Raw genomic sequence first — 25419 nt, 5'->3', positions numbered from 1 at the left:
GCTTCTCATCACTCCCAAGATGTTAGGCTCCTTGTACAACTCTTCTAATTCAGTGTTATGGCGTCTTCTCCATTCTCCAGTAGTCTGATCTCTGACTGGTCCAAATATTTTCCTGAGGACTTTCCTTTCAAATGTTAGCAGTCGCTTAAGGTCTCGTTTTCGAGTGCTCCAGGTTTGAGAACCATAAAGTACTACTGGCATTATTAATGTCTTATACAACCGTAGCTTTAGTTGTTGCGAGACACTTCTACATTTTAATATAGGGTCTAGAGAGTGATAGTATCTGTTTCCCGCCTGCAGTCGTGTTTTTATCTCTGCTTCAGTTGATGTTACTTCTGTAAAAAATGATCCAAGGTATTTGAACTCTTTCACATGTTTATACCTGGTGTTGTTCACAATTACATCTTGAGAGTTCTGGATCTTTCTTCCTATGGTCATATACTCTGTCTTTTCAGAGCTAATTTGTAGACCGATCCTAGCTGCCAATAACTCCAAGGTCTGGATACTTCTCTTCAGATCTTCTTGTGTGCATGCTAATAGTGCAATGTCATCTGCGTAGGCCAGATATGTAATGTGTTCATTACCAATTTGAATGCCCTAGATGTTTTCTTTGTTGAAATCCCGCATTACCTTCTCAAGTGCCAGGTTGAAGAGGACAGGTGATAGCCCATCTCCTTGGCATAATCCTGTTACCACGTGGAAGCTTTCTGTCATTTGATTGCCTACCTTAACCTTAAGTTTTGTGTCATTTAGGCATACCTCTACCAGTTTGACCAACTTCTTTGGTATACCAAACTCTGTCATAGTTCTAATCAGGCTAGGTCTGTGTTTACTGTCGTAAGCCTTCTTGAAGTCTACAAACAGGAGATGTATCTCTCATCCGTATTCATACATTTTTTCACAGACCTGTTTTAGGACAAAAATCTGGTCCGTGGTTGATCGCCCTGCCTGGAAACCTGCTTGGTATTGTCCAATTATGTCTGTTGCTATAGGTTTTATTCGTTCTAATAGGCAGTTGGAGAAGATCTTATAACAGGTGTTGAGTAGCGCCATGCCCCTGTAGTTGTCACATATGGATTTGTCTTTCTTTTTATATATGGGGCATATCACAGCTACCTTCCATTCCTCTGGTATTTCATGTTTTTCCCAAATTTGCTCGATTAGCTTGTGGATTTTGAAACAGAGGATTTCGTCTCCAGCCTTGAGAAGTTCAGCAGGAATACCGTCCTCACCTGGACTTTTACCATTCTTAAGGTTTTTAATCTGTTTCCTTATCTCTTCAATGGTGGGTGGAGCATATTCTGGGTCTACTGTTACTGGTTCATCAAACTCAAGTAGTTCGGTTGGTTCATCAGAGTTTAGTAATTCTCTGAAGTATTCCATCCATCTTCTTCCAATTTTTTTATCTTCTGTTAACATTCTTCCATTGGCGTATTTTATAAATCTGTGTTGATGGTATGTCCCTCCTTTAAAACTTTTCACTTTTCTATAAAGTTCTTTATACCTATTTCCATGAAAGTCTTGTTCAGCTTCCTCCATGATACTTTTAACATATTTTCTCTTTGCTTTCCTCAATGTGGCTTGGGTCTGCTGTCGTGTTTCTTCAAACTTCGATTTTTCTTCTTCTTGCATATTGCTTTGTATCCACAGTAGTTTGGCCCATTGTCTCTCCCTGATAGCTCCCTCACACTCCTCATTGAACCACACTCTTTTTCCCCTAGTTCGCTTTGGGATTACTTTTTGGGCTGTTTCTTTAATGGTCTCTGGAATCGCCTTCCCGTTCTGATCTACCACAGTATCTCCTTCCTCTTCATTCAAAGCCTCAAAACGGTTTGTTAGTGCTATCTTGAAAGTTCTTCTTATATTATCTTCAGTCAGACTCTCATGGTCATATTGAGTGACTCTTTGCATTCTTTTGTGCTTCCTGGCTCTCCATATTGTTTTCATCCTTCCTCTGACAAAGAAGTGGTCTGATCCACATTCCGCACCTCTTGCCGTTCTAACATTTTGTATCCACTTCTTTATTCTCTTCTCTACAATTAGGTGGTCAATTTGGTTCACTGTTTTCCCATCTGGAGACACCCAGGTTCCTTTATATATTCTCTTCCTGTCGAAATCAGTACTACTTATAAACAAGCCTTTTGCAGCCGCAAAGCTAACCAGCCTAGTGCTTATCACTGCTCACATCATGTAAACCGTGCTTTCTGATGGTCCCCATGAAGGCTGCTTCTTTCCCTATTTTCGCATTAAAATCTCCAAGGATAATTTTGTAATGTTCACTTTGTACATTGTCTAAAACCGTTTATAATTCCTCGTAGAAAGTATCTTTTTTGATGTCATCGCTTTCTTCGGTTGGGGCATGACAATTTATATATGTGAGTTTGTGTTTTCCCGTGTCTATGGTTAGGAGTGAGATTCTGGGGTTGATTGATTTAAAATCTATGAGAGTGGTACAGAGTGATTTCTTCACGGCAAAACCAGTTCCTAGTGAGTGGTTTTTTTCTGAGGCTCCATGGAATATGACATAGTTTTCCATTTCTGTAGCTCTGGTTTCTGTCCACCTTGTTTCTTGCAGGGCCAATAGATCAATTCGATACTTATCTGCCTCCCTTACTACACATTTTGCTGCCCCAGGTTGGTATAGGCTTCTGACATTCCAGGTCCGTAGTTGTATTTCCTTCCATAGTCCTTGTTCTTGCTTAGGTCATTTTACAGAGATCAGTCCTATCCTAGGCTCTTCTGTGATGCTAGTACCGGTGATTATTTTTTCCAGGACGGGTTGGTAGCCCGTCGCCAACCCCCAACCTGGAGGACCAGGATTTTTCATTCGGGGTTTTCTCCCGTAGAAAGATTGGCTTCTCCATGCCTATAGAGGTCTTTCTGCCCTTTTGTACATATACCAGGGAATGACAGGAAAAGGAAATGGTGAGGACAGGTTTGGGATAGGAAAGGGGAGCGATAGATCGTTGTGGGACACACTTTGTCTGGCTCCTCCCCTTTGGCCTGTCCGGCATGGGTGACCCTGCTGGTAGCTACGCTACCGCCGGCATAGCCCTCCGGATCTGGAGCACGCAAACCTCCTCGCCCGCACGGACAGTGCTACGTTAAGGCGGTGTCCCCTGAGGAGGAAGGATTTTATTTAGTGCTACGAAAATTTACAGGACAGTGAACAACATTTTATTTACATAATTTGACATAATCTTTGTTACTCATCATCAGTTCTGTCATTTCCAATCAATTCCACAATGTCTGCAGCATTGTCAGATGAAAGACGAATCTGAAAATAGTGTTAGTGAACAGATGATATGGAGACCAAAAGTTCTTCCATGTCTTCTATTCTCTGTTTGTAACAGCTTGGGCCCTGTGTACAATTTTCCCTGAGGTATATTGCTTAGGGAAACTGTACATCCTTTTTTAGATCCTGGCTTCAAGTCTAACTTGTGGAATCTCATGCCTGTTGAAAGAGTTTCCTTGAAAAAAAGTGTCAATATGTCATTCTATTACAACTTAACCCACCGCATCTTCAGTCATGACACACCGACTTCACAGTAATACTGTACCAATCAGTGGGACAAACTAACTGTTGTGTCTTGCAGCAGCTTTCTGTTGAGGCAAATCACCATCATTGGGGTGACAGCAATGGCCAGTTTTCCTTTTTACTTAAAACTAGTTTCCATAATGTCATGGGTATTTTCCAGTTCTTGCCCCACCCTGTCCAAGTTTCATTGTGCATTACTACATGTTTTGCTGACAGTGAACTTTTTGCAATTTGTTTGATCAAACAGCACCAATTTCTTTGGAATCTCTAGATCCAATCGCCTCATCCCAGCAGTACATGAATCATAATTTTTATGACAGCCTGTGGCAGCCCTAATTGGAAATGCATAAAGTACACGGACTTTCAGTCTCACAAATCATAGACACTTTTCTCAGTCAAAAGAAAAGACACGGTAGGAGATTTCATAAAGTGGTTTCTCAGTGTCCGCTTTCATGGACTTCTGAGATGGATCACCCTTGCATAGATGCAAGTCATCGTCTTGTCGAAGCTGTGCCATTACTTACTCATCTGTTGAATGTGAAATTTTATTAGCAAAAGTATCATGTGGCACACCAGAATCCTCGTGAGGAGCAGGGCAATGTAACTTGAATGCATTAAAAGTTGTACGATAAATGTTTTCTGCAACTGGCTGCTTTCCTAAACTCTCAAAATGGTCTTTTTACAAATTATAAAGCAGTCAGATAGTCAGATTTTCTCATAAATATCTTCTGTTTGTGTTGCAGTATCTCGTATAGTGTGATTGGTAAGACAGGAATAATATTATGGATCACACACTATTATCGTTTTTTCTTCTGGGGTTTTGCTACCAGGAACTTTCTTGCCTCATTTACCTTCATCTGGAAGCTCTATTATTTTTGTCTTTTTTTATGGCTCAGGGCATTCTGCCACAGAGATTTTTAATGTTTCCAGAAATATTTTTTGCATAGTTTCACTTCTTCCATCAATGGTCACAGGAAAAATATTGCAGATTTTATTTTTAGTGTCATTTGTTCATTGATGACGTGCCATTTTATGTTTAATAATGCCATGAAACAGTGCTGAATTTATGTACAGCTCTTATGTCTAAGATGTTGTACAAGAAATTACGTATTAATGTTGATGTAAAGTAACAAGATAATGAGAAAATAAAGAACCCTGCCCAACATTGGATGACTCTTGATGTAATGGAAAATATTCAGTGCAGGATCCATAATCATCCCAATTAATTGATTCCCTAATGCTGTCTATATCACTGTAACTCATGGTGAAACACACCGAACACAATTAAATAAGTAAAATCTTATTACTCGAACACTCTGAAGATTGAACAACCGCAGAAAATAGGGAAGACTCAGAACAATAGCAGGCAAGGTGGAGTAACTCTCAATTACACGACTTCAACTGTCATTCAGATAAATGTGTGTAGTTACAGCAGAAAATTGTGCAATGTGAGTTACGAATTACATGACTTGCACTGTTAATAGAATTCATTTGCAGACATGTTCATTATGTAGTTCACAAAATTTTTCAGCGTAAACAAACAACTAACTCAAGATAAGTACATATATTGTAAGCATAAAATCAAGAGAGTGCTCTTTAGGGACTGTTGCCTGAGAAACGAAGTCTGTTGTAAGACAATATTTTTCTTAATGAAAACGATCAATTTTTGCAAAATAATTTAATTGGATAGATAAAAAATCTACTCACCAAGTGGTGGCAGAACATGCACGTAAAAGAAGGTTATAATTAGACAAGCTTTCAGAACCAGTAGCTCCTCCTTCAGGCAGAAGGGTTGAAGGGGATGGAAGAGGGGTGAAGGACAAGAACTGGAGAGGTCTAGGGAAATGGGTAGATTTCAGGAAAGTCACCCAGAATTGCGGACGAGCAGTTCTGGCTGACTTTTTATTTTAAGTTACTGTATTTTTCTTATAACTACTGAAAGTGAAGTCACTGTAAATCCAGCTAGAGCAGGTAAGAAAAACATGGCATCATAGTCTGGTTTAGAACAGATGTTTAGATGTTCATTTTTTAGCCTTTGAGCATGTTTACCACGCAGCTGGCTTTTTCAGCTGAATCATAGCCAACCATTATCCATTTGAACTAACAACACAACTCAAAAATACACTAAAAATTAAATTAACATCAATTTTGAAATAAACACAGTTATGCATATAAACACGCATGCTATACATTTTACAATAAAGAAAAAAAAAATGTACTTATCAGTCAGAGTCAGCCAGTACACAAATCTAAGCTGGCACTAAGAACAAACGTCAAAAGTCATCAAATCACGCGCCCACACACACACACACTAAAAAGCAAAACAAAAATCCTTACTGTCACCCATTTGTCAAAAACTGTACCCTTCCTAAACCACCACCCTCCACCAACTAATAGCCATCCGAAACACAATACCCAAATAAAAGTACAATGAAAAGAATTAAAAATTCATATCTTTGAAATAAAAAAATTAAAAACAGTCCAAACAAAGTAACTTAATACAATCTTAAAGCCACCTCCTCCTAATCCTTCCCCACCTCCCACAGAAACAATTCCTACATAACATCCAAATCCAAAATAACCCAAGCTATATGAAACAATCCACTGCTACCTATCACAGATTCAACTGCTTACCAATTCCACTCTATTGTATGTGTGCAAACCTATATTCGATTATTTTTAACTTGTAGGCTGTGATTCACAACTAAATTCTGTATACCTGTGGCGCTACATGCCTGTGAATGATAATGAATCTGAAAGGATTGTAGACTACTTCTCAATATAAACCTCAATTAATTCAACCACTCCTCATATTGTCCATCAACCCACCTCAGTACATCCAGCTACTGAAACAACTGCCCCCACACTCACGTTCACATAACACCCCTACCCCTCATTATTTCACCTTCCAAAATGCTGACTCATCAATTCCAACAACAATAACAAGAACAACAACAGCCCCTCCCACTCTCCCCCAAACCATTCCTATACTTACTAAACTCAGAACATACGTTTCAAAAGCCACCTGAAGAGCAATAGCAAAGATAATAGGTTAACAGCAATAGCAAAGATAATAGGTTAACAATCAATATGACAATTGGCTAGCCTAGAGTATTTGAACCAGGAACCCCTCCAAATAGATCACCAAACATTATCATGGTGACACCACCAGATATACTTAACCCTGGTGTGATATGCAGCAACTTCATATAATTACATAAAATCGCAACAACACTTGACATATTCAGCAATCAACCCATGCAACTCCAAAGCCTTTATGGTTGTCACCTGTTGCAACATGCAAAAACCCGCTGGTAAATTTGTCACATCTATACCTAATAGCAAATCACAAGCAAAATTTAGTGTCCAACCATTAACAACACACTGTTGTAATAATAATGCCAAAGCTAAAAATAAATCTGTACTCAATAACTACTAAAATTGAAATAAGTCACTAACAAAGCACCAGACACACAATTCCAATACAAATCCTGGTATACAACATCCACCAATCTAACAGCTGGGTACAATCACACTAAAACAACTTTGTACCATCAAAATTCAACACTAGAGAGCACCACCAAACACTCCAAAACATTCTTTTCAAACACGATCCATTTCGAATACACTGTGCAACCATGACTCTGGTAACAAAACACAGTTATATCGCTAGTTAATGTCAAAGGCAGGTACTGCACTTTTTGGTTGCCTGTTATTAACCTGTGTGTCAGACATAAGGAAGGGATTAATAATTTGTGGTAATTTTAATGTTAATTTCTTAAATAGGACAAGAAAAGTGATCTAGCTAAAGCTGTTCCCCACTTATAATTTAGTATCAGTCATAACTTTTCCTGCAAGAGTTGCTTATATAAGTTATTCATACAACAAGTGGAACTTATAAGGTGTACAACTTTGCTTCCACCATTTTTTCCCCAACATTTGAGGCTTTAATGAAACAAACTGGTTACACATGTGTCATTCAAAGTACTTTCCATCACTGGCCACTATTTTCTCCCATCTTTCGGGCAGTGTACAAATCCTGCATCAAAAAAATTGTTCATCTTTTGAAGCGATCCATGAATCGATCCAATTTGTGGCTTCTTCATGAGATTGGAAGTGTTGGTCAGCCAGGCAATGTGCTATTGATTTAAACAGCTGATAGTCAGAGGGAGCAATGTCTGGAGAATACGGCAGGTGGGGTAGGATTTCCCCTTTTTAACATTTCCATGGGCACATTGACCTCTTTTGCAATGTGGGGCCGAGCGTTGTTGTGCTGCAAAATCACTTTATCGTGTCTGTCGCTGTATCGCGGCCGTTTGTCTTTTAATGTTCTGCTCAAACACATTAATTGCATTCAATAACAAGCACCTGTGATCGTTTCACTTGGTTTTAACAGCTCATAGTAAACAACGCCGAGCTGGTCCCACCAAATGCAAAGCTTGATCTTGGAGCCGTGAATATTCAGTTTGGTTGTTGACATGGAAGCATGGCCGGGATATCCCATGATTTTTTGCATTTAGGATTATCGTATGAACCCATTTTTCATCCCCGGTCACAATGTGATGCAGAAATCCCTTCCGTTTTTGCCTCTGAAGCAACTGTTCACAAACACACATACGCCGTTCAACGTCTCTTGGTTTCAGCTCACACGGGACCCAAGTTCCTTCCTTCTGAATCATGCCCGTAGCCTTGAGATGTTTTGAAATGGTTGCTGTGTCACTCCCACTAATCGTACCAATTCTTCTTGAGTTTGACACGAGTCTTCACTCAGCAATGTCTCCAATAATGCATCTTCGAAAACATTCTCTCTTCCACCACTATGCCAGTCTATGACTAATAGCGTCCTTACCACATGTACTTGAGAGCATTCAATTAGACTCAGCTGCTGTTTTCTTCATATCGAGGGGGGCGGGGGGGGGGGGGGGGGGAGTAACAACTCCTGCAAATGATGAGAATCAGGCTCGTAAACTGACATTTTCAATCAAGAACAACTTTATGATGCAGAGACAAATTGACTAATGTTTGAATGAGGTTATGCTGACTGAGGTCCAAGCTAACTGCCTGATGTCTGCGATCTGTTTCTTTTGACCGCTACTTACCATCGTTACCACCTATCGGCAAACGGCGGAAGCAAAGTTGTACATCTTGTAAAATAGACACTTGCCCCTCCTGTGGTAATTAGATTGTCAGATCGTAATGCACAACTAGTTTCATTATGTTACTTCATTCTATGTAGTCTACAAACACACTAAGAAGACAGTGAGGTGGATGAATGGCAAAACTACTGGATATTCTAAAGAAAACTTAAAAACATGTTGACTGGAATGGACTTCACAGTATGCTTAATGCTAATTGTAAATTTGACATATTTCTTCATGAGTGTAATCCATTTTTGAAATTAGTTTTCCTAAAAAGGTAATTAAATACAGTATTAGACAGAACAACTAATTATTCATAGATACTTTCATATTATAAGCTGTATTGTGACCTATTAAGAAAAAATGTAAAACATACGGGAGTATGCTCATCTTGTCTGAAATAGACAAATCAGACAATAAAATCAAATCAGTATGAAATATTGTTAAAAGAGAGACAGGGGAAGAGGCCATAGAAGATGGCATTATTTCTGTTAAAGAGAGCGGGAGCATTGTAAAAGATAGTTCATGTGTAGCAGATATTTTTGATATTTACTTTTTATAAATAGATGAGAAAATTGGTCCAAATGGTTTAGAAGAGAAAGCAAAACTGTACAACAAAGAAGCAATAGAGAGGAAACTTAATGAAATAAAAGTTAATCTCACATCCCCATCTGAAACAAGGGAGTCTAAAAATCAAAAATTCCTGTGGGGTAGATAATGTCTCCATCAACAGACTAAAAAGTTGTGGCCTTCTAATATGTAACCAGACATATTGGAGTATGTTGTTTTTAGGTTGCTCTATGAGAAAGTAGCTTCACAGATATCAGTAACTACTGCCCAGTGTCACTCCCTACATCACTTCCGAAAATATTTATGTAGGTAATGTACTCTAGACTTGTCACATATCTTTATAGTATGGTATATTTAGCCAATCATAGTTTGAATGTCAAAAGGGCCTCTCTTCTGAGTCAGCTATTTACCAGCAACATCCCACCCCCGAGTTGTTAAAGAATTGAACTACAATGTATAAAACAGCTTCAAACATTGGATTACTTTACAATTGAGTTAGTGTTTGAATATTTCACATTAAGCATGTAAAAAAGTTATGGCAGAAGACACAAAACCCTATTATCAAACACTGGATGAGTATAATCTGCATAATTCGCACTTTGCCTCAAGAAATGCTAGTTTTTCACACATTTCAATGTTCATGGTGTCATACCTGCTGAACTATGTGCTGTACAGTGATATAATTTTGAAATTACATTCAGTCGTGTATTTGGATACAGTCTGCAAAATTTAGTAAAGACAATAAATTAAAATGTCATGCCTGATGCTGAAGTTTTACTGCTTGGTAAACTTTTTTCTTTCATTACTTCGTGGGAGGTGCAAGTGAGGAAAAGTTTTGAAATAGTTTGTTGGAAAATGCTAACTGCTTTCATTCTCAAATACCAGATGAATATATTTGGAGTAATTTGTGCACTGTGAGTTTGCTGACTCAAGACATATACAATTCCTAACGTTAATTCTTGACATTTTGTTTAAATTTTTAACGTAAGATTATACCTCTTAGTGGATAGAGTGTAATAGTGTTCTAAATTTTTGAATTTTACCAGTAATTGTATAAAATACAGAAAATCAAATATTTGTTGCTCCTGGAAGCGATCAGGTAGACAATAAACAATTGGGTTCAGTGATCGCTTTAGCCATTTATTAATGCAGGTACTTTTACTTAACACATAATAAAATCATTTCATGATAAAATGTCCTAGTTAGGATTTTATGTGACTTATTGAAAGCATTTGATTGTGTCGGTCATAATATTCTATAAGAGAAATTAAGTTTTTATGAAATAAGTAGTTTAATACATTCCTGGTTTAGTACTTAAAAAAAAAAAAAAAAAAAAAAACAGATTACACAAAGTTGTCCTTGACAGTTGGAGTAATACAAGTAATACAAAGAGGGACAGCACATCATCTGTATGGGCAGAAATTACAAAGGGAGTCCAACAAGGTCCAATGATTGGCCCACAACTGTTTTTGCTTTATGTTAATGATTTACCATTTTACTTGAACCAGCGTGTAAAATTAGACGTGTTTGTAATATGACAAATGTGTTGTGAAGCCAAACAAGAAGCAGCAACAGAGACAATAGTAAATGCTTTCTCTGTGAAAGTTACTGACCAGTTTTGCACATATGGGCTACCTTTAAACTTTGAAAAAATGTAGTTCATCCAGTTTTGTACAGTCAAAAACATCCCTTCCCCTATTAACCTAGCATATTAACAAGAAATAATAAGCAGGATACAAAATTCTAAGTTCTTAGATGTGCGTATTGATGACAAACTGGAAAATCTGAACATTTATTCAATTGTGAAATTTGTTTTCAACAACCCGTCTGAGTTTGAGAGTGAAAGAGATGTTCACAAGTATAACACTAGAAGGAAAAATGATCTACTTTACTGTTTAGTGAACCTAACTCAGGCACAGAAACATAGGAAATATGCATCTATAAAACTAAACAATGCAAAATCCAGGATGAAATGTAACAATATTATGAAAAGGAAAGTTGTCACTCATCATATTGTGGAGATGCTGAGTCGCAGAAAGACACAACAAAAAGACTGTTATAAATAAAGCTTTTGGTCAGTAAGGCCTTCGTCAAAAGTAGACGTCTCACACACACACACACACACACACACACACACACACAGACTGCAAGCAGCAGTACCAGCGCATGATGGGAGTCGTGACTGGGTGGGGGTAGGGAGGAGGCTGGGTTGGGGAGGGGGAGGGATTGTAGGGCAGGGGTGGTGGATAGTGAAGTGCTGCAGGTTAGACGCGGGCCAGTGGAGAGGTGGGGAGGGGGGGTAGCGCAAAAGGAGCGAGTAAAAAGACTAGGTGTGACATTGGAATGAGGGCTTCGTAGTGCTGGAATGGGAACAGGGAAGGAACTGGATGGGTGAGGTCATTGACTAACGAATGTTGAGGCCAGGAGGGTTATGGGAACATAGGATGTATTGCAGGGAAAGTTCCCACCTGTACAGTTCGGAAAAGCTGGTGTTGGTGGGATGTTTCCATATGACACAGGCTGTGAAGCAGTTATTGAAATGAAGGATGTCATGTTTGGCAGCGTGCTCTGGAACAGGGTGGTCCACTTGTTTCTTGGCCACAGTTTTTTGGTGAACATTCATGTGGATAGACAGCTTGTTGGTTGTCATACCTGCATAGATTGCAGCACAGTGGTTGCAGCTTAGCTTATAGGTCACATGACTGGTTTCACAGGTAGCCCTGCCTTTGATGGGATAGATGGTGTTTGTGACCAGATTGGAGTAGGTGCAGGTGGGAGACCGTATGGGACAGGTCTTGCATCTAGGTCTATTACAGGTGTAAGAGCCTTGAGGTAAGGGGTTGGGGGCAGAGGTTGTTTAGGGATGAACAAGTATATTGTATAGGTTCGGTGGACAGCGGAATACCACAGGAAGGGTAGAGGACAGGGCATTTCTCATTTCAGGGCACAATGAGAGATAATCAAAACCCTGGTGGAGAAAGTAATTCTGTTGCTCCAGTCCTGGGTGGTATTGAGTTTCAAGGCGGATGCTCCTCTGTGGCCGGATGGTGGCACTTTGGGAGGTGGTGGGAGACTGGAAAGATAAGGCATGGGAGATTTGTTTTTGTACAGAGCTGGGAGGATAATTACGGTCTGTGAAGGCTTCAGTGAGACCCTCGGTGTATTTAAAGAGCGACTACTTGTCACTGCAGATGCGATGACTATGGGTGGCTAGGCTGTATGGAAGGGACTTCTTGGTCTGGAACAGGTGGCAGCTGTCGAAGTGGACGTATTGCTGGTGGTTAGAAGGTTTGATATGGACAGAGGTAGAGATGGAGGTCAACATCTAGGAATGTGGCTTGTTGGGTTCAGTAACTTTATTTGTGACAGTCTTTTTGTTGTGCCTATCTGTAACTCAGCATTCTGCTATATGGTGTGTGGCAACTTTCCTTTTCATAATATTGTTGCAGATATAAAACTCTTTGATAATCTACCACCGGTAGTAAAGTATTCGATAGATATCAGAAATATTTTCAAATGCAGATTGCAAATGTTTCTCGCTAACAACTCCTCCTAAACCACAGAGGAAGTTTTAAAAAAAAAAGTCTCTTTCTTCCATTGACATATTCCGCATCATAAGATGTATAATGATTATGAGTTATGGAAAATCTAAGGTTCTAAAGCTTTGGGAGACAGTATATAAACCAAGAATAGACGTTAATTCAGAAAATACTTATTAAAGTGGTTCTAAAAATCATTGTCACTTAACTGTGATAATCCATGTGACTATTTGGGTCTTACTGTATGATATGTAAATATTTTTCTCAGTACACCTTGGTAAATACCTGTTTGGTCTTTGAAAAGGGTTCTCTATAGAGAAAGTAACGCATGATCTCTCAAATGAAATCTTGGCAGAAATATAGATATATATAATCACACGGGGGAAAACAAAACAGAGTGAAATACAATGTTGATATATTCTGTGGCATTGCCGAAGTCTCTGATTGTAAAATACCAATTAGAAAACTGAAATGTTAAAACATTAATGGTGTTCGTCTTGCTTGAATAAACAGCCTTCATAACAAAAAGCAAAAGGATCACATTGGTGAATTGCACCACAGGAAGGAAACTACATATTTTAAAAAAGGGGGGCATAAAGTATGGAGTCTCATAAGTTTGGTGTTGTGTCTACCCCATTTTAATTCTTAACATAATGATTTTCAAGAAACCTTCAAATATCACAAGGTTTCCTAATGACACAAACATATTAATCAAAGGCTCAGATCTAACCACACCAGAAACAGCCTATATGAACGTCGATGAGGCCTACAAGTGGTCTCAGCAAAGAGCTAGAAAACCGAATTTCAGAAAGATTTATAGTGTGCGGTATGAAAGCAGTAAAAAGGACGTGTTAGCACCAGAAATATGCATTAAATTGCCCAGTACATGCAAACTTCATTGAATTATATATCAACAACTAGCTAAAATGGAAAAACCTGAGTAACTGAATGACTTCATTTCAACATGTTTTGCACTTAGAAGGACTTCTAATTGTGTTAATTTGAGGAAAAGGGTAAGGGCCTGTGTTTCATAGTTTCACTATCAATTATCTAACAGAATTATGTACTGGAGGCCCTACAGCTAAAGTAAAGAAAGTATTTATTCAGCAGTAGCAAGTGGTAAACGTATTGTATAAAGTATACAGTAGCTCATCTTGCTGAAACCTCTTCAGTTATCTGGAATTCTTTAATTCACTTTACTGTAAATTTACTCTCTAGTAGTATTTGCTGCTGGTAATAAAAATGGAAATACTGTATAGAACATGTGACATTGCCTGTGAATGGAATGAAAGAAGCAATAACACCTTAGAACATAAGTAAGCTAGTGAAGAAAACTCCATAATTGCTGAACCTTTAAAATGGTATAAATCAAAATTCATACAAAAAAATCTAGAAAACAAAGATGATCTATAAAATGGTATGTGGCATTAATTCACCCATTGGACAAGAAAAGTGACAAATAAGGTAAATAACTAAAGAGAGATATCCATTTTGGCAACAGCTTATGCGCTATTCTTAAATATTTACCGGTTACACTTGACAGTCAATTGTATTAATATTAAGTTGGAATTAGAGACGGCAGCTCTTGCTTGGAACAGGTGTTCAATTTGTAAGCCTTACTTCATCGTTAATAGCCAAACACTGAGGACATTGTCATGACTTTAATTAAATTTTAAAAGGTATGTGGGACTGTTGTCAGGGAAATGATGGATAAAATAATTCAGGAATTTGTAATTAAATCTGAATTAATGAATCTTAAATGTGAATCTGTCACAGATACTGCCTCAAAGTAAAACGTGTGTGTGAAATTTCACAATATATACAAGAGCAAGATTAGGCAATGCTTATTTCTAGTCCTCTTCGGTTGTGTTCTGCAGAAAATTGTAAGAATCTGGAAAGTAAAATTATTAGAATGTAAAATTCCACAAATAATACTGTGAAGAGAGAATGACAATATTAAAGTTAATTGCCAGACTGTTGTTGTATTGTGAGTTTTGTAATTTTCTGAGCATATTCAGTGTTTGGTGACATTTCTGGATTACAGCTGGTCATATTTTACTACCTTCATGTTTTTTTTTTTTTTTTTTTTTATTTAGGCACCTACCAGACACCTTCAGCTGAGTTATCCAAGACAAACATCAGTTATCCACTTTGCAAAACCATTGTAACAGGATCCTTTTGAAAAGATATTTTCCAAAGGACCCTGTTACACTGGATTTTCCATCCACCATTAGGATGTTGTATACCTCACACACCACAGAAGGACATTGCCTTGAAGAACAATGCATTCGTCTTTTGCAACCTACAAAATTTGCATTGCCGAACACTGTATTACCACTGGACATCAGAATACCATAAAGCAACAATTTTGGATACTGCTATTTCTGTCTGGGGTTCCATTATCAGAGTGTCTGAGATGTGAATGGTGGCAAACTGTATTAACTGGGACAGAGACTGTAACTTGGTTAACACATGGAATCCCATTGTTTCCACGGTTTCTCATGTAGGCAGTGTCATCCTACAGGAAGAAATAAAATTAAGGTCAGGCAACGACGATGGAGTACACTGAGGGACTCAATGACTGGAATCCTCTGGACAGCTGAGTTTCACATTTCCGTCATCTAGGGCACTGCCTGCTGTGTGGTCAGCCTCACAATTACGACTATGACGCATGCAAGAAATGCATACTGCATGCTAATAATTTGTGTTATATGAGCAGTCAATATCAATCTTTGGTAGCTCTGCTGAAGATGCCTGGCAGGTGCCCAGATAAAATATGGTGCGAGGTAATAGATGATGACCGGCAACACTTACAATAAAAATCAGAAATTTGGAATCATTGAGTATTTGCTGTATTTACAGAAAAATGTAATAAGTGAAATGAAGCAGGCCAGTATCTTGAAAGAGATTACCACAAAAATATATTTAATGTCTCTTTAAAAAGGACTAAATTTATTATGAACATTAATAAAGAAACCTCAAAAATCATTAAGTTGAGATATAGGTTGCGTAGAAAAAATAAAAAAATCTAATATGTGCATATAATAATTGAAGAAATTGCTCTGAAAAAAGTCTGCTATAATGGAAAGTATCTCCATTCATACCTGCACCACAGTGAAGTGCATGGCAGAGGGTAATTCCCATTGTGTTACGGTTTCTTCCTATTACATTCATGTAAGCAGCACAGTAGGAATCACTGGTTACATTACTCTGTGATTAATCTGATATTTTGATGGTCATTTCAGGAGTGATATGTATTTATAGTTCTTGAAAGGTTGTAAGTAGTCTTTCAGAGGACAGTTTATGTCTTTCTTTAAGCATCTCCAGTCCATTTTTTTAGCATTACCATGATGTTCTCCCATGGGTCAAACAACCCTGTGGACTGTAGAGATATGATACACATCTCATTTATTGAACATGATGTCCAAGTACTAACTCAAAGGATAGAACTAAGTCCAAGTACAGTCACCATCAGAGAAGCAGCTGTATCACAGCAGATTAACATTAAGAGCGTAAACATGTGAATCAGCTCAGCTCCCTGCACTGCTCGTCTTCTGTGGCCCCAGAGTTTGCTGGTCTGTGTTATATAGTACCGGGGTGTGAGAAGGGGTTGGGAGTTTGTGTGTCATAAAGCCTGCTCTCGGTGCAATATTTCAGAATTAAAACTTCTCCACCTCCTGCTGACTCTATGTCCAAGATAACAAGCTACACTTTCCGTACTAAAAAGCTCTCAATCCAGTCATAAATTTAATTTGAAACGCTATATGATTATACCTGTTAATAAATGTTGGAATGGTACTAAGTCAAATGCTCCTTCTACCTTACTAGCTTTATTCTTTGTGTTCACAATTTTGTGTAAGAAAGCTGCAGAAATTGTCGAAAAAATAATTAGTGGGAATATGACTCTACTAATGATACAAAGGCCATGCCTACTACAGTAGTACAAGTTTATATGCCAAATAGCTCTCAGATGACAAAGAAATTGATGAAATGTATGATGAGATAAAAGAAATTATTCAGATAGTGAAGGGAGACGAAAATTTTAATAGTCATGGGTGACTGGAATTTGGTAGTAGGAAAAGGAAGAGAAGGAAACGTAGTGGGTGAATATGGATTGGGGGTAAGAAATGAAAGAGGAAGCCGCCTGGTAGAATTGTGCACAGAGCATAACTTAATCATAGCTAACACTTGGTTCAAGAATCATGAAAGAAGGTTGTATACATGGAAGAAGCCTGGAGATACTAGAAGGCATCAGATAGATTATATAATGGTAAGACAGAGATTTAGGAACCAGGTTTTAAATTGTAAGACATTTCCAGGGGCAGATGTGGACTCTGAAAGTAATTGCATGGAGTGTAGCCATGTATGGAAGTGAAACATGGACGATAAATAGTTTGGACAAGAAGAGAATAGAAGCTTTCGAAATGTGGTGCTACAGAAGAATGCTGACGATTAGATGGGTAGATCACACAACTAATGAGGAGGTATTGAATAAAATTGGGGAGAAGAGGAGTTTGTGGCACAACCTGACTAGAAGAAGGGATCGGTCGGTAGGACGTGTTCTGAGGCATCAAGGGATCACTAACTTAGTAAAGCCTTTGCCTTTACAAATGTCTGCTTGTGTCTGTGTATGTGCAGATGAATATGTGTGTGTGTAAGTCTTTCCGCTCCTGGGATTGGAATGACTCATTACCCTCTCCCTTATAACCCACATCCTTTCGTCTTTCCCTCTCCTTCCCTCTTTCCTGATGAAGCAACCGTTGGTTGAATTTTGTGTGTGTGTCTATATATATAGACACACACACCACACACACTTTCGTCTTTCCCTCTCCTTCCCTCTTTCCTGATGAGGCAACAGTTTGTTGTGAAAGCTTGAATTTTGTGTGTGTGTTTGTGTGTCTATCGACCTGCCAGCGCTTTCGTTCAGTAAGTCACATCATCTTTGTTTTTAGATATATTTTTCCCACTATATATATATATATATATATATATATATATATATATATATATATATATATATATATATATATATATATATATATATATAAAAAAAAAACAAAGATGAGGTGACTTACCGAACAAAAGCCTACAGCCTAGGTCTTCGTGGCAAACGAATCTGCTCCAGTCCGGAATCCCTGAATCATTACACCAACAACCTGAAAACAGCTTTCGCATCCCGCAACTACCCTCCCTATCTGGTACAGAAGCAAATAACCAGAGCCACTTCCTCATCCCCTCAAACCCAGAATCCCCCACAGAAGAACCACAAAAGTGCCCCACTTGTGACAGGATACTTTCCGGGACTGGACCAGACTCTGAATGTGGCTCTCCAGCAGGGATACGATTTCCTCAAATCCTGCCCTGAAATGAGATCCATCCTTCATGAAATCCTCCCCACTCCGCCAAGAGTGTCTTTCCGCCGTCCACCTAACCTTCGTAACCTGTTAGTTCATCCCTATGAAATCCCCAAACCACCTTCCCTACCCTCTGGCTCCTATCCTTGTAACCGCCCCCGATGCAAAACCTGTCCCATGCACCCTCCCACCACCACCTACTCCAGTCCTGTAACCCGGAAGGTGTACACGATCAGAGGCAGAGCCACGCGTGAAAGCACCCACGTGATTTACCAACTGACCTGCCTACACTGTGATGCGTTCTATGTGGGAATGACCAGCAACAAACTGTCCATTCGCATGAATGGACACAGGCAGACAGTGTTTGTTGGTAATGAGGATCACCCTGTGGCTAAACATGCCTTGGTGCACAGCCAGCACATCTTGGCACAGTGTTACACCGTCCGTGTTATCTGGATACTTCCCACCAACACCAACCTATCCGAACTCCGGAGATGGGAACTTGCCCTTCAGTATATCCTCTCTTCTCGTCATCCGCCAGGCCTCAATCTCCGCTAATTTCAAGTTGCCGCCACTCATACCTCACCTGTCTTTCAACAACTTCTTTGCCTCTACACTTCTGCCTCGACTGACATCTCTGCCCAAACTCTTTGTCTCTAAATATGTCTGCTTGTGTCTGTATGTGTGGATGGATATGTGCGTGTGTGCGAGTGTATACCTGTCCTTTTTTCCCCCTAAGGTAAGTCTTTCCGCTCCCGGGATTGGAATGACTCCTTACCCTCTCCCTTAAAACCCACTTCCTTTCGTCTTCCCCTCTCCTTCCCTCTTTCCTGATGAGGCAACAGTTTGTTGCGAAAGCTTGAATTTTGTGTGTATGTTTGTGTTTGTTTGTGTGTCTATCGACCTGCCAGCGCTTTTGTTCGGTAAGTCACCTCATCTTTGTTTTTATATATAATTTTTCCCACGTGGAATGTTTCCTTCCATTATATATATATATATATATATATATATATATATATATATATATATACACACACACACTCCTGGAAATGGAAAAAAGAACACATTGACACCGGTGTGTCAGACCCACCATACTTGCTCCGGACACTGCGAGAGGGGTGTACAAGCAATGATCACACGCACGGCACAGCGGACACACCAGGAACCGCGGTGTTGGCCGTCGAATGGCGCTAGCTGCGCAGCATTTGTGCACCGCCGCCGTCAGTGTCAGCCAGTTTGCCGTGGCATACGGAGCTCCATCGTAGTCTTTAACACTGGTAGCATGCCGCGACAGCGTGGACGTGAACCGTATGTGCAGTTGACGGACTTTGAGCGAGGGCGTATAGTGGGCATGCGGGAGGCCGGGTGGACGTACCGCCGAATTGCTCAACACGTGGGGCGTGAGGTCTCCACAGTACATCGATGTTGTCGCCAGTGGTCGGCGGAAGGTGCACGTGCCCGTCGACCTGGGACCGGACCGCAGCGACGCAAGGATGCACGCCAAGACCGTAGGATCCTACGCAGTGCCGTAGGGGACCGCACCGCCACTTCCCAGCAAATTAGGGACACTGTTGCTCCTGGGGTATCGGCGAGGACCATTCGCAACCGTCTCCATGAAGCTGGGCTACGGTCCCGCACACCGTTAGGCCGTCTTCCGCTCACGCCCCAACATCGCGCAGCCCGCGTCCAGTGGTGTCGCGACAGGCGTGAATGGAGGGACGAATGGAGACGTGTCGTCTTCAGCGATGAGAGTCGCTTCTGCCTTGGTGCCAATGATGGTCGTATGCGTGTTTGGCGCCGTGCAGGTGAGCGCCACAATCAGGACTGCATACGACCGAGGCACACAGGGCCAACACCCGGCATCATTGTGTGGGGAGCGATCTCCTACACTGGCCGTACACCACTGGTGATCGTCGAGGGGACACTGAATAGTGCACGGTACATCCAAACCGTCATCGAACCCATCGTTCTACCATTCCTAGACCGGCAAGGGAACTTGCTGTTCCAACAGGACAATGCACGTCCGCATGTATCCCGTGCCACCCAACGTGCTCTAGAAGGTGTAAGTCAACTACCCTGGCCAGCAAGATCTCCGGATCTGTCCCCCATTGAGCATGTTTGGGACTGGATGAAGCGTCGTCTCACGCGGTCTGCACGTCCAGCACGAACGCTGGTCCAACTGAGGCGCCATGTGGAAATGGCATGGCAAGCCGTTCCACAGGACTACATCCAGCATCTCTACGATCGTCTCCATGGGAGAATAGCAGCCTGCATTGCTGCGAAAGGTGGATATACACTGTACTAGTGCCGACATTGTGCATGCTCTGTTGCCTGTGTCTATGTGCCTGTGGTTCTGTCAGTGTGATCATGTGATGTATCTGACCCCAGGAATGTGTCAATAAAGTTTCCCCTTCGTGGGACAATGAATTCACGGTGTTCTTATTTCAATTTCCAGGAGTGTATATATATATATATATATATATATATATTATTTGGTTAAAACATGTGTGTGCATTTGAAAGATTAACAATCATATTATTTGTTCTCTACCAGTTCTAAGCACGTTCCATTTTTCTCCTAGCTGTACATGATGCACGATGCTTTTATATGCCCACTACTTTAGTTTATGTAGTAGAATTTTATGATCTATACAAACAAAGGCATTAGCAAGATTACAGGACGTACCAACAGGATAATTTCTCTTGTTTAGTTCTACCGGAACTGAATATGAGAGAGCTTATATTGCTTTCTTTGTAGACCAGATAAAAATATGGGAGAAAATGGATCATAAGTAGCAGATCCATTAGAGTTACTTAGACAAGCAGTTGCTACTTCACCAGTAGATAGAGCTTGCACAAAATAAAGTGGCACCTAAGCAGAAACACGTTTTTGTCCTGATAGTTGGATAAATGTATGCTGTTGTTCCAAAGGCAGCTGTCTCAGTTGCTTGTCGCCTTCCAATCTGTGTACTTCATGCATTCTTTTTGCTCACTCTTCACTACACAGCTTGGCATCGTTCTCTCTACATGGCGTGAGTGCAGGAAAAGTTCATCATAATCAGGTGCATGTCATTACATATTGTACCATTTAATTTATTCAGAAGAAGCAGAGCGGGAAACAAAAAGCTCATTGAAAACTGTCTTTGAGAGGGCTGTAGGAACCAGTAGCTATTCTTGTTGCACAAAAAAGAGAATAGAAAATGGCAAAAAATTAGCTGAAGGTACTTTTGACCCACATTCTTTCTATGCATGTCCAATATCATAGTAAGTGGTGTTGTCTCCTATGTTACATTTTTTATTGATTCAACTTTTTTTGTATGGTAATTCTTTGTTTATACAGCTATTCATTTTTCATGCTCTAGTGAGAAATTGGTGACTCTGAACCTTTATATTTATCTCTTTATTGGTCGTATTGACATAATGTGTTAATATCATTATTTACAGACTTGTTAGCTACAGCTTATACATCATGTGCAATATACGTTCGCGCATAGGGTTCAGCTATTTAACAGCACCTTCCCTACCATGTGGTGGTCGCCGAGTCTGGAACACCCACAACTAACAGTGTCCCCATTCCTATCATGCCATCTGTCCAGTCGTGGACCAAATTATTTTCTGCACACTATATGAGCTCTGTGCTGTAACTGCCAGTTTTGTCTGTGTACTACGTCGTAGTTCGCTTGTGAAGTCTGTGCTTGATTTGGTCAATAGAGCCCAGCCAGCCTGCTAATACAACATTGACAGCAGTTGTGTGTGCAGACCCCTAAGCACCCCCTGCTGAAACTAATGAATATATAGGTCAGAGCGCCAGGCTCGACCAGCCACTTGTGCATTGCTTATTGTATTCTACTAGTCTTCTTATTGTATTGTACTTGTCTTTCCCGTGTGAGTACTGATAAAGCAATAAATTACAGTGTTCTTGGTTTAGAACACATTGCCAAATCATGTCCCTGTGCCATTTCTTCCTTTTATAGTTCTAAGAAATCTCATCTCTGAAGTTTCAAAGTGGCTCTTTTAATTTTTTTGTAATTCAAAATTTCCTTTTTTATAACTTCTTTGGGAGAACCATTATTTTATAAAATATCATTCTGGCTTGTTTTTTATGTTCTGGTTCTAAAGTGCCCATTTTTTTATTTGACACATATTCTCCAACTTCGACAGAGATTGAGGCCAATACTGGATTGATTGCTTTGGAAATAACGTATTCAGTTTCTTTCTCCATCTTTGCCCAAAGAGATATGTTTTTCTAAAGTCATGTCACATCATTACAGGTTCTTATTTATGACTGAAATTTTCAAAACACAATAAATGCATGAAAGAGGCAAATACTTTTTCATACTGCTACTGTTACTCTTGCAACATAGTATCAGGCAGAGCTCTTTTTGATGGCAGTTCTATGGTCTCTTCTTTTTGGTTGGTTGTCTTTAGCCTACTATTGCTTAAAGTTTGACTGAGTCAGTATATGTATGTAATTTAGCGTTGCCACTTTTTGGGACTGCTAGTTTTCTTGGTGAATTTCACTGACAAAATCTTCTCAGGGTGTCAGCTGAGTGGCAGCATCATTTTGTAGCAATCAATCAGTGAGCTTCGTATTTGTCATCAGACTTTGCCTGGAGATGATGCATGTTGTTGTGGTCTTCAGTCCTGAGACTGGTTTGATGCAGCTCTTCATGCTACTCTATCCTGTGCAAGCTGCTTCATCTCCCAGTACGTACTGCAGCTTACATCTTTCTGAATCTACTTAGTGTATTCATCTCTAGGTCTCCCTCTACGATTTTTGCCCTCCACACTGCCCTCCAATACTAAATTGGTGATCCCTTGATGCCTCAGAACATGTCCTACCAACCGATCCCTTCTTCTAGTCAAGTTGTGCCACAAACTCCTCTTCTCCCCAATTCTATTCAATACCTCCTCATTAGTTATGTGATCTACCCATCTAATCTTCAGCATTCTTCTGTAGCACCACATTTCGAGAGCTTCTATTCTCTTCTTGTCCAAACTATTTATCGTCCATGTTTCACTTCCATACATGGTTACACTCCTTACAAATACTTTCAGAAATGACTTCCTGACACTTAAATCTATACTCGATGTTAACAAATTTCTCTTCTTCAGAAATGCTTTCCTTGCCAATGCCAGTCTACATTTTATATCCTCTGCACTTCGACCATCATCAGTTATTTTGATCCCCAAATAGCAAAACTCCTTTACTACTTTAAGTGTCTCATTTCCTAATCTAATTCCTTCAGCATCACCCGATTTAATTCGACTACAATCCATTTTCCTCGTTTTGCTTTTGCTGATGTTCAGGTTATATCCTCCTTTCGAGACACTGTCCATTCCGTTCAACTGCTCTCCAAGTCCTTTGCTGTCTCTGACTGAGTTACAATGTCGTCAGCGAACCTCAAAGTTTTTATTTCTTCTCCATGGAGATGATGCATAGGGAACTTTAAACATTGCCACAATATTATGCTGTCACTCAGCTGATATCCTGAGTAGATTTTGTCAGTATTGTCATTATCTGTAATTACATAAGAAACACTATTGTTACTCTTCTCTGTCCACTTGTGTATACCCTCTAAAATGCCATTAGCTTTGTGAGCCAATTGTCTGGAATGTTATCAAAATTGTTATATTGCTATTGACAGCAAATAGAATTATCTCTTCCATTGTGGCACCTTCAGGGAAGTCTTTAATATAAATCAGCAGCAGGATTGAGGTCAATATATTCCTTTTGTTCTTTCTGTTATTCAAATGATAGATTCTACTGTCAGCATCTCTGATTTCCATTGACGTGTGACACTTTAGCTCTGTTTTTAAGATGTAACGTAAAGCACTTGTTTGCTGCTTTCCTTATTCTGGTTGGCTCCAGTGTTGAGAGTAGTATTCCATGCTCTGTGTCAAACACATTGATGAAGCCTAACAGAACACTTGTAACACAGTTACATCTGTTGAAGGTCTCCATTATGATTCTTGTAAATTATGCTATGTATTAATCTGTACTACTGCTTTCATTTCATTGTTTCACTCACCGTGTTCTGTAGGTACCATCAAGAAGAAGGAGAACCCTCAGGGATATAAAACAAGACAAGGTTATTAACAAAAGACAAGAAAATTATAGAAAATGAATGTATATACTGTATTAATAAACTATCATTATACTGCTAAAGTCAGTTAAATTTATTCAAGTAAATATGAAACAAAGTGTCTACTTTGAAAAAAGCTGTTGTCTCATCAGTTGTATTAAATAGCTGTCATTTATTTCTTATTAGTAGGGTTCAGACTTGGTAAACAGGTCACTTATTAAGCACAGTACACTTGTTATACAGCCCACAAGTACACTACTTAGAACTAATTCCATGTATGGTCAGTTGTAAGCTGTAGGTTAGAATCTGGGTGCACAGTAGACCTCACAATGTTCCAGTCGACTGCAGTGGTCATTGTATAAACAGCAACTGGATCATGGAGTCTCAGCATTGAATAAGTGCAACACACACATGGTCCTCTGCTAGGCATGTTGGTTTCTTTATTCTGAATCAGAAGTAGTTTCCTGACACCACATGATCCTATGTGGCACTAGGAGTCATGTTCCTGGCTTGTAACATCATTTGTAGTGTAAATGCTGTGATTTGCACGCTGCTGGTTGTGGGACAATGCAAAAACAATTGCTTATATCAATATCTGAGTTGTTGGATACAACATTGATTACATTTGTATTTTTCAAAGAAAATAGCTACCTACATTGGTAAGTATTGACTCATGTATTTACAATACTTTACTGCTTATCATGCAGCTTTACAATGAATGCCAGTATTTGCCATTAAGCCAACACATCTTTTCAGACCTTGATCTAGGTATTCAAATAATTTGTAGAAATATTGGCTTATGGGGGAATTTTCCGTTTCTTGCTTTGTGTTGGATTGGTGCTTCCTAAATATTTTTTGCATAAGAGTACATAACTCTACTCTGAACTCTCGACAAGGAGACAAAGACTACATTAAAAAAGTATTTCTGTACCTTATATCATGACTGTGTAGATCAGAGTTCAGGTTAGAATGGTTTTTATTGCCAGCAACAAAAACCATTAATGAATAAATGTGTTGGGAAGAGAATGTAAGAATTCCAAGATCTTCATAGAGGCTTGTGTGATGTGTGTGGCTGTTTACACAGCATTCTTACTGCTCACTTCTAGTGAATAAACATTTCCTTATGGGCACTTTGAAAGTTGCCTCTGCTGTTTGCTGCTGGAGAGTGCTTAACCAGGGTACCAATTCTATGAAT

At 39.6% G+C, this 25419-nt stretch overlaps 1 protein-coding gene across 2 annotated transcripts in view; it reads left to right on the top strand.

Annotated features, from left to right (window-relative positions):
• LOC126456828 (secretion-regulating guanine nucleotide exchange factor) overlaps positions 1 to 25419 on the top strand; it is a 72827-nt gene that overhangs the window by 994 nt on the left and 46414 nt on the right. The gene's annotated exons all lie outside the window — the stretch shown is intronic.

This window comes from Schistocerca serialis, chromosome 2 (genome assembly GCF_023864345.2).
Source record: "Schistocerca serialis cubense isolate TAMUIC-IGC-003099 chromosome 2, iqSchSeri2.2, whole genome shotgun sequence".
NCBI classification, from domain to species: domain Eukaryota; kingdom Metazoa; phylum Arthropoda; class Insecta; order Orthoptera; family Acrididae; genus Schistocerca; species Schistocerca serialis.
Note: the sequence above shows the minus strand (reverse complement) of the source record. Positions and strands in the feature narration are given on the sequence as shown.